Raw genomic sequence first — 14,875 nt, forward strand, 5'->3', positions numbered from 1 at the left:
GACGATCTGCTAAAGTGAATTCACATGTCTTCAGACAAGCCCATATGTCCAGTAAATCTGTTAAAGATTTTTTAAAAGAAAAAAATCAATTGAACGGGTTATTTAAAAAAGATAGTCCTATAAAGCCCTGTGCATACCTTACCTGAATGCAAACGTGCTGCGTGGAAGCCAGCACGTACTGCATCGGGTGCCGGGGGCGCAGTGATGAAACTTCGAAGATCTGTGAGACTCTGGACTATATCCCGCATTGCCTCTGCGCTAATACTGTCTTCAACTCTTCTCAAGTTAGCAATAGAGATGTCGATAGCGCGCACTTCTCTTCGACCTGCAGATCCTTGATGATACGCCCGTTCAATTGCTGTACATCGTCTTCTAATTCGTCTCAGGACGGCGTCCGCCATGTTTGCGTTTGAAATTCTGTGAAATATCTCCTTGACCAATGAGCAAAACAGTCCCATATTGGCCGAAACATCAACCAATTATTTTAAAATAGGCAGCTTCCTTGTACGCCCCCATTCCCGCCTCCTTGTTAACATTTTGTTGTCAACTAGTACAACTAGTACTACTAGTAAAGTCAAAAAAAAAAATGTCATTAGTACTGCTAGTACTACTAGTACTACTAGTGGAGTAGTACCAGTACCACTAGTAGAACTAGTACTATTGCACTAGTTGTACTTGTGCAATAGTACTAGTTCTGCTAGTGGTACTAGTACAACTCCACTAGTGTATGGAAAGCCCTTTTAGCATCTATTAGATATCCTTGATATCAAACTTAAGTGTCATCTATGGAAAGCCCTTTTAGCATCTATTAGATATCCTTGATATCAAACTTAAGTGTCATCTACTAGTTCAGACTTTGGCAGTACTAGTTGGACATTTTGTCCAACTAGTTCGCAACTTTGTCGTACTAGTTGAACAAAAACTCCTACTAGTTACGCTTTTTCAGCAACTAGTGACACTTTTGGACAACTAGTTCGGACAAAAGCCGTACTAGTTGAGCCCAACGCCGAACTAGTTGAGCCAAAATCCCAACTAGTTGACTTTTTTGCGCACTAGTCGACGACTGGACCCAACTAGTAAAGCTCAAAGTCCTACTAGTTAACTAGTGCGCTGAAAAAACGCCAACATGTTGACTACTTGAGCGCAAATACGCCTTACTAGTTGACTACTAAAGCTCAAAATGCTTACTAGTACTACTAGTAAGAGCCAGAATGTCTACTAGTACTACTAGTAGAAGCCAAAATGTCCACTAGTACTACTAGTAGGAGCCAAAATGTCTACTAGTTACACTAGTGGGCGATTTTTGACCTTACTAGTACTACTAGTAAGAGCCAAAATGTTTACTAGTACTACTAGTAAGAGCCAAAATGCTTACTAGTTGTACTAGTAGCACATTTTTGACCTTACTAGTACTACTAGTAAGAGACAAAATGTTTACTAGTCGTACCCGTAAGAGCCAAAATGCCCACTAGTTGCACTACTAGGGTGTTTTTGACCTTACTAGTACTACTAGTAAGGCTAAAAGTGTTTACTAGTTGAACTAGTAAGAGACTAAATGCCCACTAGTAGCACTAGTTGCATTAAATGCTAATCAGGAGGCGGGACATTGTGCCTTCCTATTGGCTCTCCAGCAAGAACTCCACCCGGCCAAAATTTAACCCTGTAAAGCCTGATAAGTTTTCATTGTCGTTAACCGCCAGCTTTTTGCTTACTATCCATGCAGAATAAAGCATGAATTAATTACTTTTTCTATTAACAAAAATTAATCTAAAGGTATTCAATTGTTTTTCTGTTGTTTACTGCTTGACTCATTTTCCTTGTTGCCTTTTTAAACAACACAAAGCTATGTAATCATTTTCTAAAACAGAAAAGCAGCTGCTCTGCTTCTTGCTTTTTCCTTTCAACTCGGTCATATGAACATTTTATCATTCATATCATATCGTCACATTATTTAGCAGTGGTGATGGTTAAAACCAAGTAACCACAGAGAAATAATATACTATATTTTTGCTGATGAGCGGCAGTAACTCATCCAACATATACAGTAATGTTCAAAAATTAAAATCAAATGTGACTACTACACCTTGTTTATTAACTACATTATAAACAATGAATGAGCCTATATCAGAAAAATAAACTCTGTCAGGCTCACTTTGATCAACAATAAGCACATAACACCTATATGTTAGCAGCACGGCTGTTATTTATGTGACTCATTTCAGTTGATGTGACTACAGTGAAGACGGTGAAATCATTTATCCAGGAGCAGCTGCAGTGCGCAGCGACAACCAGCAGGTGGCACATCGAGCGGTCCAGATGCAGTGTTTGTCTCTGGGGAATTGTATTTTTATTTTTTATAAACATGACTGTTTTTCCTACAATTGGAAGTTGTAAATAGTTGATTGAGAGTAAACTGAGGAGTTTAAGGGGACAGTAAACACATGTATGTAATCAGATTTTAAATATCTAATTGATAAATATGTGAAAATTAATTTTAACCATATTTTACCACCTCCCCAGTTGTTGACTCTACTCACATGGTAGCTGAGGTCCAGAGCTCTCGATAACAGTTGGTCTCATGTCTGAAGCCCCTTATGTTGCTGAATTATAAGCCTTCAAACATGCACCAAGGTCAAGGTTCAAAGGTCAATATTTCTTAGCAGGAGCCCTGTAGAACCTTCATACTGACATATGTTACTCTCCAGGTCGAGACCTTTCCAACGATGTGTTTGGTTTAACTCTACGTCAAAGTTTTAATTTTCTCATTTCACAGATACAAACCATCCCAGACCTGGTCTCAGAGACAACTTTGAAGGACTGAGATACAGTGCTGCTTGAGAGTTTGTGAACCCTTTAGAATTTTCTGTATTTCTGCATAAATATGACCTAAAATGTGATCAGACATTTACACAAGTCCTAAAACTAGATAAAGTGAACCCAGTTAAACAAATGAGATAAAAAACAACAACATTTTTTTCATCTTTTTCATTAATTAATTGAGGAAAATGATCCAACGTTACATATGTGTGTGTGGCAAAAGTATGTGAACCTCTAGGATTATCATTTCATTTGAAAGGGACCAAGATCAATCAACAAGACGACAATCAAGTGTGAGTCTGGGAGGCCCGCCTTATTTAAAGAAGGTTTGTGGAAGTGTGTCATGGCTCAAACAAAGGAGATTTCTGAGAACATTAAAAGAAGAGTTGCTGATGATCACCAGGCTGGAAAGGGTTACAAAACCATTTCTAAAGAGTTTGGACTCCACTAGTCAACTGTCAGACAGACTGTATATAAACTGAATACATTCAACACCACTGTTACCCTCCCCCGGAGTGGTAAACCAACAAAGATCACACCAAGAGCAGGTGTGTAATAGTCCAGGAGGCCACAACAGACCCCAGGGTAACGTCTAGGAAACTAAAGGCTTCTCTTGCAGTGGCTACAGTCAATGTTCACATACTTTTGCTTCACACAAATATCTTAGATTGGATCATTTTCCTCAATAAATAAACGAAAAAGATTTAAAAAATGATTTTTTTTTGTCTCATTTGTTTAATTGGATTCACTTTATCTAGTTTTAGGACTTTAGGACTATCTGATCATGTTTGAGGTCATATTTATACAGAAATACAGAAAATTTTAAAGAGTTCTTCAAGCAGCTACGTATAAAATGAAGCTTTTTTTTCTTTTTCTTTTTTTTTTTTAGGGGAAATAGTGACCAGAATGAGTCACCTTCAGAGATTATTATACTGCTGATAGTCTAGTACATTACTGTAGGCTTGGGTTAGGGTGAGGGTAGGCTACTACAGGGCCAGCCTGACTATGTTGGTGCTCTAGGTGAGATTTAAATTGGAGCCCCAAAAAGTGCAACAATAGCTCCACACTCGCACTAAAATGAAGTGTAACATTTATACCTCCGGCCCAGACAAATCCTCCCAGTTCTCTGGACAAAAGGCAAGTGGAGGTCAAGGTGCCATTCAATGAGTGTTTGGTGGCTGAACGACAAGTAAGGCTTTGAAAATCAACAGATGAAAACCCATCGACTGCTCAATTTCCAAAGCTGAACAGGAACAAGCAAACCTGTCAGTAACTCACTCAGTGCCCCTTCCCTTATTTGGTGCCCTAGGGGACCGTCTATGTGGCCTAAACCACGGCTGGCCCTGGGCTACTATTCACACAACCCTGATTATGATTCTTGGTTTTGGGATTTTATGTCAGTATGACGTACAGCAGCTCATTCAATCAGAATCTGTTTTATTAGCCAATGCAAACATACAGAAAATGAGTCTTGGTGTTTGCTCACAAAAATCTGCAACACACAAGAATGAAAATACACAAAAGTAAGGTAATACTACTACTACTACTACTACTACTACTAATAATAATAATAATAATAATAATGATAACAATAATAATAATAATTAAGTCAATAAAGCAATATTAGATTTAAGTTGAAATTTTAAAGTCTATTTATAGAGTGGAAACCTGAAATGAAATATTGACTGTACAGAGCAAATATGGACAAAGAATTGAAGTGAATGAAATATATGAAAGTGACAAGAGAATAAATTATATAAATTAATAATACATTATTATTAATTTTAATTAAGGGAAATTATTAACATAATTAATAAATAATTAGATTATGTAACAGTAAGGGGTTGAATGCTATGCAGAATCTAAAGTCCAGTTTGATGATGGAAGTGAAATATTAAGTCCAGTTTTATAACCTCGTCTTCATCCCGTTTATAAACACACAACGTTGGAGGGTTTTATTGTTTTAAGAAAGATGATTTCATATTAAATATACTCAGCCACACATTCTTGGAAATATATCATTAAAAGAGCAACTTCACATTTTACAATCACAGGCTATAAAACAGCTTTTTCTAAACAGACATGGTGGTGTTTGGATTCGGGTTGCGGCGGAACGGCGGCAGTTTGAAACGGAATGAAGCCAACTGACGGCAGAGAGCAAAACCAGGAGTCGAACGCGCCCACAACACAATGCTCTTCCCTAGCCTTCCGCTACCACAACCTGACAGAAACTACTTTATTACTCAGAATCAGAGGAGAAATAATGATGACTGATGGCCTTAACACTAACTTATCTTACTGTTGAGTTACTGAGGACACGTTGGTGTTGTTGTGTTGAGAAATCTTAAAGATATCATTAAGACAAAACTTTAACACGATCACAGTGAGGAAAACACTTCCGGTCGGCGGGAATTCCGGTCAGCCAATCACAGAGCTTCAAATTCTGTTTACTGCGCAGTTTAAGGCTGATCGAGTTTATTATACATAGACACATTATTTTCTTTACACTTCAATATACACTACAGTACGTTACCACCAATCTGCAGTTTTATATAATGTTATACTGACTATATGTTACGGCTTTAGCTGGCGTCATCACCATAGTAACGGTATGTTGAGAAATGTTAAAGATACTAAAATCGACAGTGAGGAAAATACTCATACGCGTCCTCTCCGGCCCCACCGGGCTGGTAATATTAAAATGAATAAATAAAATCAAGGATAATATCTTATGATTAAATGTTGAGTGACGTAGTTATAGTTAAAAATGAATAACAAATGAGAAAAAAAGCCGCTGCAGGCACAAACCTACTTCCAACTGAAATACATCAGTTTGAAAGTCGTGCAGAGTGTCACGGAAAATAACTAGATAGATTAAATTTCATGATTATTTCATGAATGTCATGAGACAGACTGGCTCACAAACGAGACGCTGCAGGTTTTCTGTGAATGATTCATGTCCAGCGCGTTTTGGAGTCAGTTTAACTCTGAATACTGGGGAGAACAATCAGCTTTCTTTCGGCTTCTGATGATCAGTCGGTTACAATTTTTGGAGGGGACAAATTTACATGTTTCGTATATTGAGGTCTAAACTGTGTTGACGGATGGTTGGTTTAAATATCATAATATAAATGTCCTTTATGAAATTAAGACTGTAACGTGTTAGTTTACTTAACGGGTCCAGCAGACAATATAACTTATAACTAATTCTCAGACAGCTTCACGGGGTTTCTCTGTTCTCTCTGCTTGTCGAGCATGATGAGAGCATAGACTATATTATAAATATTATTAATATATATCTTTATAAACAATCTATGGATGAGAGACGGACAGAAGCTGCATCTCGACGGCTCTCATCTGCCACCTGCTGGTTGTTGTTCCGCACTGCAGCGACTCCTGGATCAATTATTTCAGCTTCCTCACTGCGGCCGCGGCATTGAAATGAGTGACATCTGTATGTGAAATGATTAACAACAATTTGGTAACACGGGGGAACTTCTGCTTGTCACTTCAGATAAGCTGTTTGGGAAGAACAACACAGGCAAGCAGAAGTTCCCCCGTGTTACCAAGCAGACGCGGTGGAGGAACAGAGAAAAGACTTTTTAAAATTAATTCTCTGTAGTTGCAAATTTTCTACACATAAAAATATTAATGTTACATTTACTTTGGTTTTCATGTCGTTGTATGTTTAATCTACCAAAATGCATTCAATTGCCATTTCATGTTAATATAAAATAAACTAAATTAACAGGCTTCCTGAAATGAGTGCTGCTAAAACTCAAGTTACTATACAGAGCGGGCACTTTAAGAGGTCCAGCACACAGTTTCTACACTGACCAATCAAAATCTTTGTCCCGCCTGCTTCATTTGCATGCAGTCCACTAGTACTACTAGTTGCCCAGTTTCCGTGTTACTAGTACTACTAGTGAAGCTCAAAATGTTTAGTAGTAGTACTAGTGGACATTTGGGCTCTTACTAGTACTACTAGTAAGAGCCCAAATGTCCACTAGTTACACTAGTGGAGTGTTTTTGACCTTACTAGCACTACTAGTAAGAGTCAAAATGTTTGCTAGTACTACTAGTAAGCACCAAAATGCTGACTAGTAGTACTAGTAGCACATTTTTGAACTTACTAGTACTACTAGTAAGTTCAAAAACGCTTACTAGTACTACTAGTAAGAGCCAAAATGTCCACTAGTACTACTAGTAGGAGCCAAAATGCCAACTAGTTGCACTAGTGGGCTGTTTTGACCTTACTAGTACTACTAGTGAGCGCCAAAAATGTTTAACTAGTTAACTAGTAACACTGATTTTTGCCTTACTAGTTAACTACTAGAACAAATTTCTTTTGACTAGTAAGACTTTGTGCCGAACATGTAAACACTTTGACCGAACATGTAGGAAATTTTTCGTACATGTTGACACTTTCCTTCAACTAGTTGAGCTTTTTGCCGCACTAGTAAGCGACTGCGCGCAACTAGTAAGACTTTTCTTTAACATGTTGGGCTTTTTGCCGAACTAGTTGGCATTTTCGGCGCACTAGTCGACGACTTGGTCTTACTAGTTCGACAAAATTGCGTACTAGTCGACATCTGCGCGCGACTAGTATTACTACTGACGTAAAAAAATTTCACTAGTTAACATCTATGACAGTCGCAACGCTTTACTAGTTAACTACTTGCGCTCAGATGTCGACTAGTGCGCAATTTTGGCGTACTAGTAAGACCAAGTTGTCGACTAGTGCGCTGAAAATGCCAACTAGTTCGGCAAAAAGCCCAACATGTTAAAGAAAAGTCTTACTAGTTGCGTGCAGTCGCTTACTAGTGCGGCGAAAAGCTCAACTAGTTAAAGGAAAGTGTCAACATGTACGAAAATGTTCCTACATGTTCGGTCAAAGTGTTTACATGTTCGGCACAAAGCCTTACTAGTCAAAAGAAATTTGTTCTAGTAGTTAACTAGTAAGGCAAAAATCAGTGTTACTAGTTAACTAGTTAAACATTTTTGGCGCTCACTAGTAGTACTAGTAAGGTCAAAACAGCCCACTAGTGCAACTAGTTGGCATTTTGGCTCCTACTAGTAGTACTAGTGGACATTTTGGCTCTTACTAGTAGTACTAGTAAGCATTTTTGAACTTACTAGTAGTACTAGTAGTATGGAAATAGGGTAACTAGTAGTACTTGTGGACTGCATGCGCATGAAACGGGCGGGATAATGATGAAATTCTGAGTCCTGATTGGTTGGTTTTCTTTATTTTGAACCAGAGAGCCATTTGGAAGTCTCATTTCATGTCTCATCATTAGCATTTTGCGCAACTAGTGTGACTAGTGGGCATTTTGGCTCTCACTAGTGGTACTAGTAAGGCCAAAAAAGCTCTACTAGTGTAACTAGTAGACATTTTGGCTCCTACTAGTAGTACTAGTGGACATTTTGGCTCCTACTAGTAGTACTAGTAGACATTCTGGCTCTTACTAGTAGTACTAGTAAGCATTTTGAGCTTTAGTAGTCCACTAGTAAGGCGTATTTGCGCTCAAGTAGTCAACATGTTGGCGTTTTTTCAGCGCACTAGTTAACTAGTAGGACTTTGAGCTTTACTAGTTGGGTCCAGTCATCGACTAGTGCGCAAAAAAGTCAACTAGTTGGGATTTTGGCTCAACTAGTTCGGCGTTGGGCTCAACTAGTACGGCTTTTGTCCGAACTAGTTGGCCAAAAGTGTCACTAGTTGCTGAAAAAACATAACTAGTACGAGTTTTTGTTCAACTAGTACGACAAAGTTGCGAACTAGTTGGACAAAATGTCCAACTAGTACTGCCAAAGTCTGAACTAGTAGATGACACTTAAGTTTGATATCAAGGATATCTAATAGATGCTAAAAGGGCTTTCCATAGTCATCTACTAGTTCAGACTTTGGCAGTACTAGTTGGACATTTTGTCCAACTAGTTCGCAACTTTGCCGTACTAGTTGAACAAAAACTCCTACTAGTTACGCTTTTTCAGCAACTAGTGACACTTTTGGACAACTAGTTCGGACAAAAGCCGTACTAGTTGAGCCCAACGCCGAACTAGTTGAGCCAAAATCCCAACTAGTTGACTTTTTTGCGCACTAGTCGACGACTGGACCCAACTAGTAAAGCTCAAAGTCCTACTAGTTAACTAGTGCGCCGAAAAAACGCCAACATGTTGACTACTTGAGCGCAAATACGCCTTACTAGTTGACTACTAAAGCTCAAAATGCTTACTAGTACTACTAGTAAGAGCCAAAATGTCCACTAGTACTACTAGTAGAAGCCAAAATGTCCACTAGTACTACTAGTAGGAGCCAAAATGTCTACTAGTTACACTAGTAGAGCTTTTTTGGCCTTACTAGTACCACTAGTGAGAGCCAAAATGCCCACTAGTCACACTAGTTGCGCAAAATGCTAATGATGAGACAGGAAATGAGACTTCCAAATGGCTCTCTGGTTCAAAATAAGGAAAACCAACCAATCAGGACTCAGAATTTCATCATTATCCCGCCCGTTTCATGCGCATGCAGTCCACTAGTACTACTAGTTACCCTATTTCCATACTACTAGTACTACTAGTAAGTTCAAAAATGCTTACTAGTACTACTAGTAAGAGCCAAAATGTCCACTAGTACTACTAGTAGGAGCCAAAACGCCAACTAGTTGCACTAGTGGGCTGTTTTGACCTTACTAGTACTACTAGTGAGCGCCAAAAATGTTTAACTAGTTAACTAGTAACACTGATTTTTGCCTTACTAGTTAACTACTAGAACAAATTTTGTTCAACTAGTAAGGCTTTGTGCCGAACATGTAAACACTTTGACCGAACATGTAGGAAAATTTTCGTACATGTTGACACTTTCCTTTAACTAGTTGAGCTTTTCGCCGCACTAGTAAGCGACTGCGCACAACTAGTAAGACTTTTCTTTAACATGTTGGGCTTTTTGCCGAACTAGTTGGCATTTTCAGCGCACTAGTCGATGACTTGGTCTTACTAGTACGAAAATTTTCCTACATGTTCGGTCAAAGTGTTTACATGTTCGGCACAAAGTCTTACTAGTCAAAAGAAATTTGTTCTAGTAGTTAACTAGTAAGGCAAAAATCAGTGTTACTAGTTAACTAGTTAAATTTTTTTGGCACTTACTAGTAGTACTAGTAAGGTCAAAACAGCCCACTAGTGCAACTAGTTGGCATTTTGGCTCCTACTAGTAGTACTAGTGGACATTTTGGCTCTTACTAGTAGTACTAGTAAGCATTTTTGAACTTACTAGTAGTACTAGTAAGTTCAAAAATGTGCTACTAGTACTACTAGTCAGCATTTTTGGTGCTTACTAGTAGTAGTAGTAAACATTTTGGCTCTTACTAGTAGTGCTAGTAAGGTCAAAAACACTCCACTAGTGTGACTAGTGGACATTTGGGCTCTTACTAGTAGTACTAGTAAGAGCCCAAATGTCCACTAGTACTACTACTAAACATTTTGAGCTTCACTAGTAGTACTAGTAACACGGAAACAGGGCAACTAGTAGTACTAGTGGACTGCATGCAAATGAAGCAGGCGGGACAAAGATTTTGATTGGTCAGTGTAGAAACTGTGTGCTGGACCTCTTAAAGTGCCCGCTCTGTATAGTAACTTGAGTTTTAGCAGCACTCATTTCAGGAAGCCTGTTAATTTAGTTTATTTTATATTAACATGAAATGGCAATTGAATGCCTTTTGGTAGATTAAACATACAACGACATGAAAACCAAAGTAAATGTAACATTAATATTTTTATGTGTAGAAAATTTGCAACTACAGAGAATTAATTTTAAAAAGTCTTTTCTCTGTTCCTCCACCGCGTCTGCTTGGTAACACGGGGGAACTTCTGCTTGCCTGTGTTGTTCTTCCCAAACAGCTTATCTGAAGTGACAAGCAGAAGTTCCCCCGTGTTACCAAATTGTTGTTAATCATTTCACATACAGATGTCACTCATTTCAATGCCGCGGCCGCAGTGAAGAAGCTGAAATAATTGATCCAGGAGTCGCTGCAGTGCGGAACAACAACCAGCAGGTGGCAGATGAGAGCCGTCGAGATGCAGCTTCTGTCTGTCTCTCATCCATAGATTGTTTATAAAGATATATATTAATAATATTTATAATATAGTATATGCTCTCATCATGCTCGACAAGCAGAGAGAACAGAGAAACCCCGTGAAGCTGTCTGAGAATTAGTTATAAGTTATATTTTCTGCCGGACCCGTAAAGTAAACTAAAACATTACAGTCTTAATTTCATAAAGGACATTTATATTATGATATTTAAACCAACCATCCGTCAACACAGTTTAGACCTCAATATATGAAACATGTAAATTTGTCCCCTCCAAAAAATGTAACCGACTGATCATCAGAAGCCGAAAGAAAGCTGATTGTTCTCCCCAGTATTCAGAGTTAAACTGACTCCAAAACGCGCTGGACATGAATCATTCACAGAAAACCTGCAGCGTCTCGTTTGTGAGCCAGTCTGTCTCATGACATTCATGAAATAATCATGAAATTTAATCTATCTAGTTATTTTCCGTGACACTCTGCACGACTTTCAAACTGATGTATTTCAGTTGGAAGTAGGTTTGTGCCTGCAGCGGGTTTTTTTCTCATTTGTTATTCATTTTTAACTATAACTACGTCACTCAACATTTAATCACAAGATATTATCCTTGATTTTATTTATTTATTTTAATATTACCAGCCCGGTGGGGCCGGAGAGGACGCGTATGAGTATTTTCCTCACTGTCGATTTTAGTATCTTTAACATTTCTCAACATACCGTTACTATGGTGATGACGCCAGCTAAAGCCGTAACATATAGTCAGTATAACATTACATCATACTGCAGATTGGTGGTAACGTACTGTAGTGTATATTGAAGTGTAAAGAAAATAATGTGTGTATGTATAATAAACTCGATCAGCCTTAAACTGCGCAGTAAACAGAATTTGAAGCTCTGTGATTGGCTGACCGGAATACCCGCCGACCGGAAGTGTTTTCCTCACTGTGATGGTGTTAAAGTTTTATCTTAATGATATCTTTAAGATTTCTCAACACAACAACACCAACGTGTCCTCAGTAACTCAACAGTAAGATAGGTTAGTGTTAAGGCCATCAGTCATCATTATTTCTCCTCTGATTCTGAGTAATAAAGTAGTTTCTGTCAGGTTGTGGTAGCGGAAGGCTAGGGAAGAGCATTGTGTTGTGGGCGCGTTCGACTCCTGGTTTTGCTGTCTGCCGTCAGTTGGCTTCGTTCCGTTTCAAACTGCCGCCGTCCGCCGCAACCCGAATCCAAACACCACCATGTCTGTTTAGAAAAAGCTGTTTTATAGCCTGTGATTGTAAAATGTGAAGTTGCTCGTTTAATGATATATTTCCAAGAATATGTGGCTGAGTATATTTAATATGAAATAATCTTTCTTAAAACAATAAAACCCTCCAACGTTGTGTGTTTATAAACGGGATGAAGACGAGGTTATAAAACTGGACTTTATATTTCACTTCCGTCATCAAACTGGACTTTAGATTCTGCATAGCATTCAACCTCTTACTGTTACATAATCTAATTATTTATTAATTATGTTAATAATTTCCCTTAATTTAAATTAATAATAATTTATTATTAATTTATATAATTTATTCTCTTGTCACTTTCATATATTTCATTCACTTCAATTCTTTGTCCATATTTGCTCTGTCCAGTCAATATTTCATTTCAGGTTTCCACTCTATAAATAGACTTTAAAATTTCAACTTAATTCTAATATTGCTTTATTGACTTAATTATTATTATTATTATTATTATTATTAGTAGTAGTAGTAGTAGTAGTATTACCTTACTTTTATCTATTTTCATTCTTGTGTGTTGCAGATTTTTGTGAGCAAACACCAATTCATTCTCTGTATGTTTGCATTGGCTAATAAAACAGATTCTGATTGAATGAGCTTCTGTATGTCATGCTGACATAAAATCCCAAAACCAAGAATCATAATCAGGGTTGTGTGAATAGTAGCCCAGGGCCAGCCGTGGTTTAGGCCACATAGACGGTCCCCTAGGGCACCAAATAAGGGAAGGGGCACTGAGTGAGTTACTGACAGGTTTGCTTGTTTCTGTTCAGCTTTGGAAATTGAGCAGTCGATGGGTTTTCATCTGTTGATTTTCAAAGCCTTACTTGTCGTTCAGCCACCAAACACTCATTGAATGGCACCTTGACCTCCACTTGCCTTTTGTCCAGAGAACAGAGAGGATTTGTCTGGGCTGGAGGTATAATTGTTACACTTCATTTTAGAACGAGTGTGGAACTATTGTTGCACTTTTTGGGGCTCCAATTTAAATCTCACCTAGAGCACCAACATAGTCAGGCTGGCCCTGTAGTAGCCTACCCTCACCCTAACCCAAGCCTACAGTAATGTACTAGACTATCAGCAGTATAATAATCTCTGAAGGTGACTCATTCTGGTCACTATTTCCCCTAAAAAATAAAAAATAAAAACCAAAAAGCTTCATTTTATACATAGCTGCTTGAAAGTTTGTGAACTCTTTAAAATTTTCTGTATTTCTGTATAAATATGACCTCAAACATGATCAGATATTTATACAAGTCCTAAAACTAGATAAAGTGAATCCAATTAAACAAATGAGACAAAAAAAATCATTTTTTAAATCTTTTTCGCTTATTTATTGAGGAAAATGATCCAATCTAAGATATTTGTGTGAAGCAAAAGTATGTGAACATTGACTGTAGCCACTGCAAGAGAAGCCTTTAGTTTCCTAGGCGTTACCCTGGGGTCTGTTGTGGCCTCCTGGACTATTACACACCTGCTCTTGGTGTGATCTTTGTTGGTTTACCACTCCGGGGGAGGGTAACAGTGGTGTTGAATGTATTCAATTTATATACAGTCTGTCTGACAGTTGACTAGTGGAGTCCAAACTCTTTAGAAATGGTTTTGTAACCCTTTCCAGCCTGGTGATCATCAGCAACTCTTCTTCTAATGTTCACAGAAATCTCCTTTGTTTGAGCCATGACACACTTCCACAAACCTTCTTTAAATAAGGCAGGGCCTCCCAGACTCACACTTGATTGTCGTCTTGTTGATTGATCTTGTTCCCTTTCAAATGAAATGATAATCCTAGAGGTTCACATACTTTTGCCACACACACATATGTAACATTGGATCATTTTCCTCAATTAATTAATGAAAAAGATGAAAAAAATGTTGTTGTTTTGTATCTCATTTGTTTAACTGGGTTCACTTTATCTAGTTTTAGGACTTGTGTAAATGTCTGATCACATTTTAGGTCATATTTATGCAGAAATACAGAAAATTCTAAAGGGTTCACAAACTCTCAAGCAGCACTGTATCTCAGTCCTTCAAAGTTGTCTCTGAAACCAGGTCTGGGATGGTTTGTATCTGTGAAATGAGAAAATTAAAACTTTGACGTAGAGTTAAACCAAACACATCATTGGAAAGGTCTCGACCTGGAGAGTAACATATGTCAGTATGAAGGTTCTACAGGGCTCCTGCTAAGAAATATTGACCTTTGAACCTTGACCTTGGTGCATGTTTGAAGGCTTATAATTCAGCAACATAAGGGGCTTCAGACATGAGACCAACTGTTATCAAGAGCTCTGGACCTCAGCTACCATGTGAGTAGAGTCAACAACTGGGGAGGTGGTAAAATATGGTTAAAATTAATTTTCACATATTTATCAATTAGATATTTAAATTCTGATTACATACATGTGTTTACTGTCCCCTTAAACTCCTCAGTTTACTCTCAATCAACTATTTACAACTTCCAATTGTAGGAAAAACAGTCATGTTTATAAAAAATAAAAATACAATTCCCCAGAGACAAACACTGCATCTGGACCGCTCGATGTGCCACCTGCTGGTTGTCGCTGCGCACTGCAGCTGCTCTTGGTTAAATGATTTCACTGCCTTCACTGTAGTCACATCAACTGAAATGAGTCACATAAATAACAGCCGTGCTGCTAACATATAGGTGTAATATGCTTATTGTTGATCA

This window comes from Thunnus maccoyii, chromosome 5 (assembly GCF_910596095.1).
Source record: "Thunnus maccoyii chromosome 5, fThuMac1.1, whole genome shotgun sequence".
Lineage (NCBI taxonomy): Eukaryota > Metazoa > Chordata > Actinopteri > Scombriformes > Scombridae > Thunnus > Thunnus maccoyii.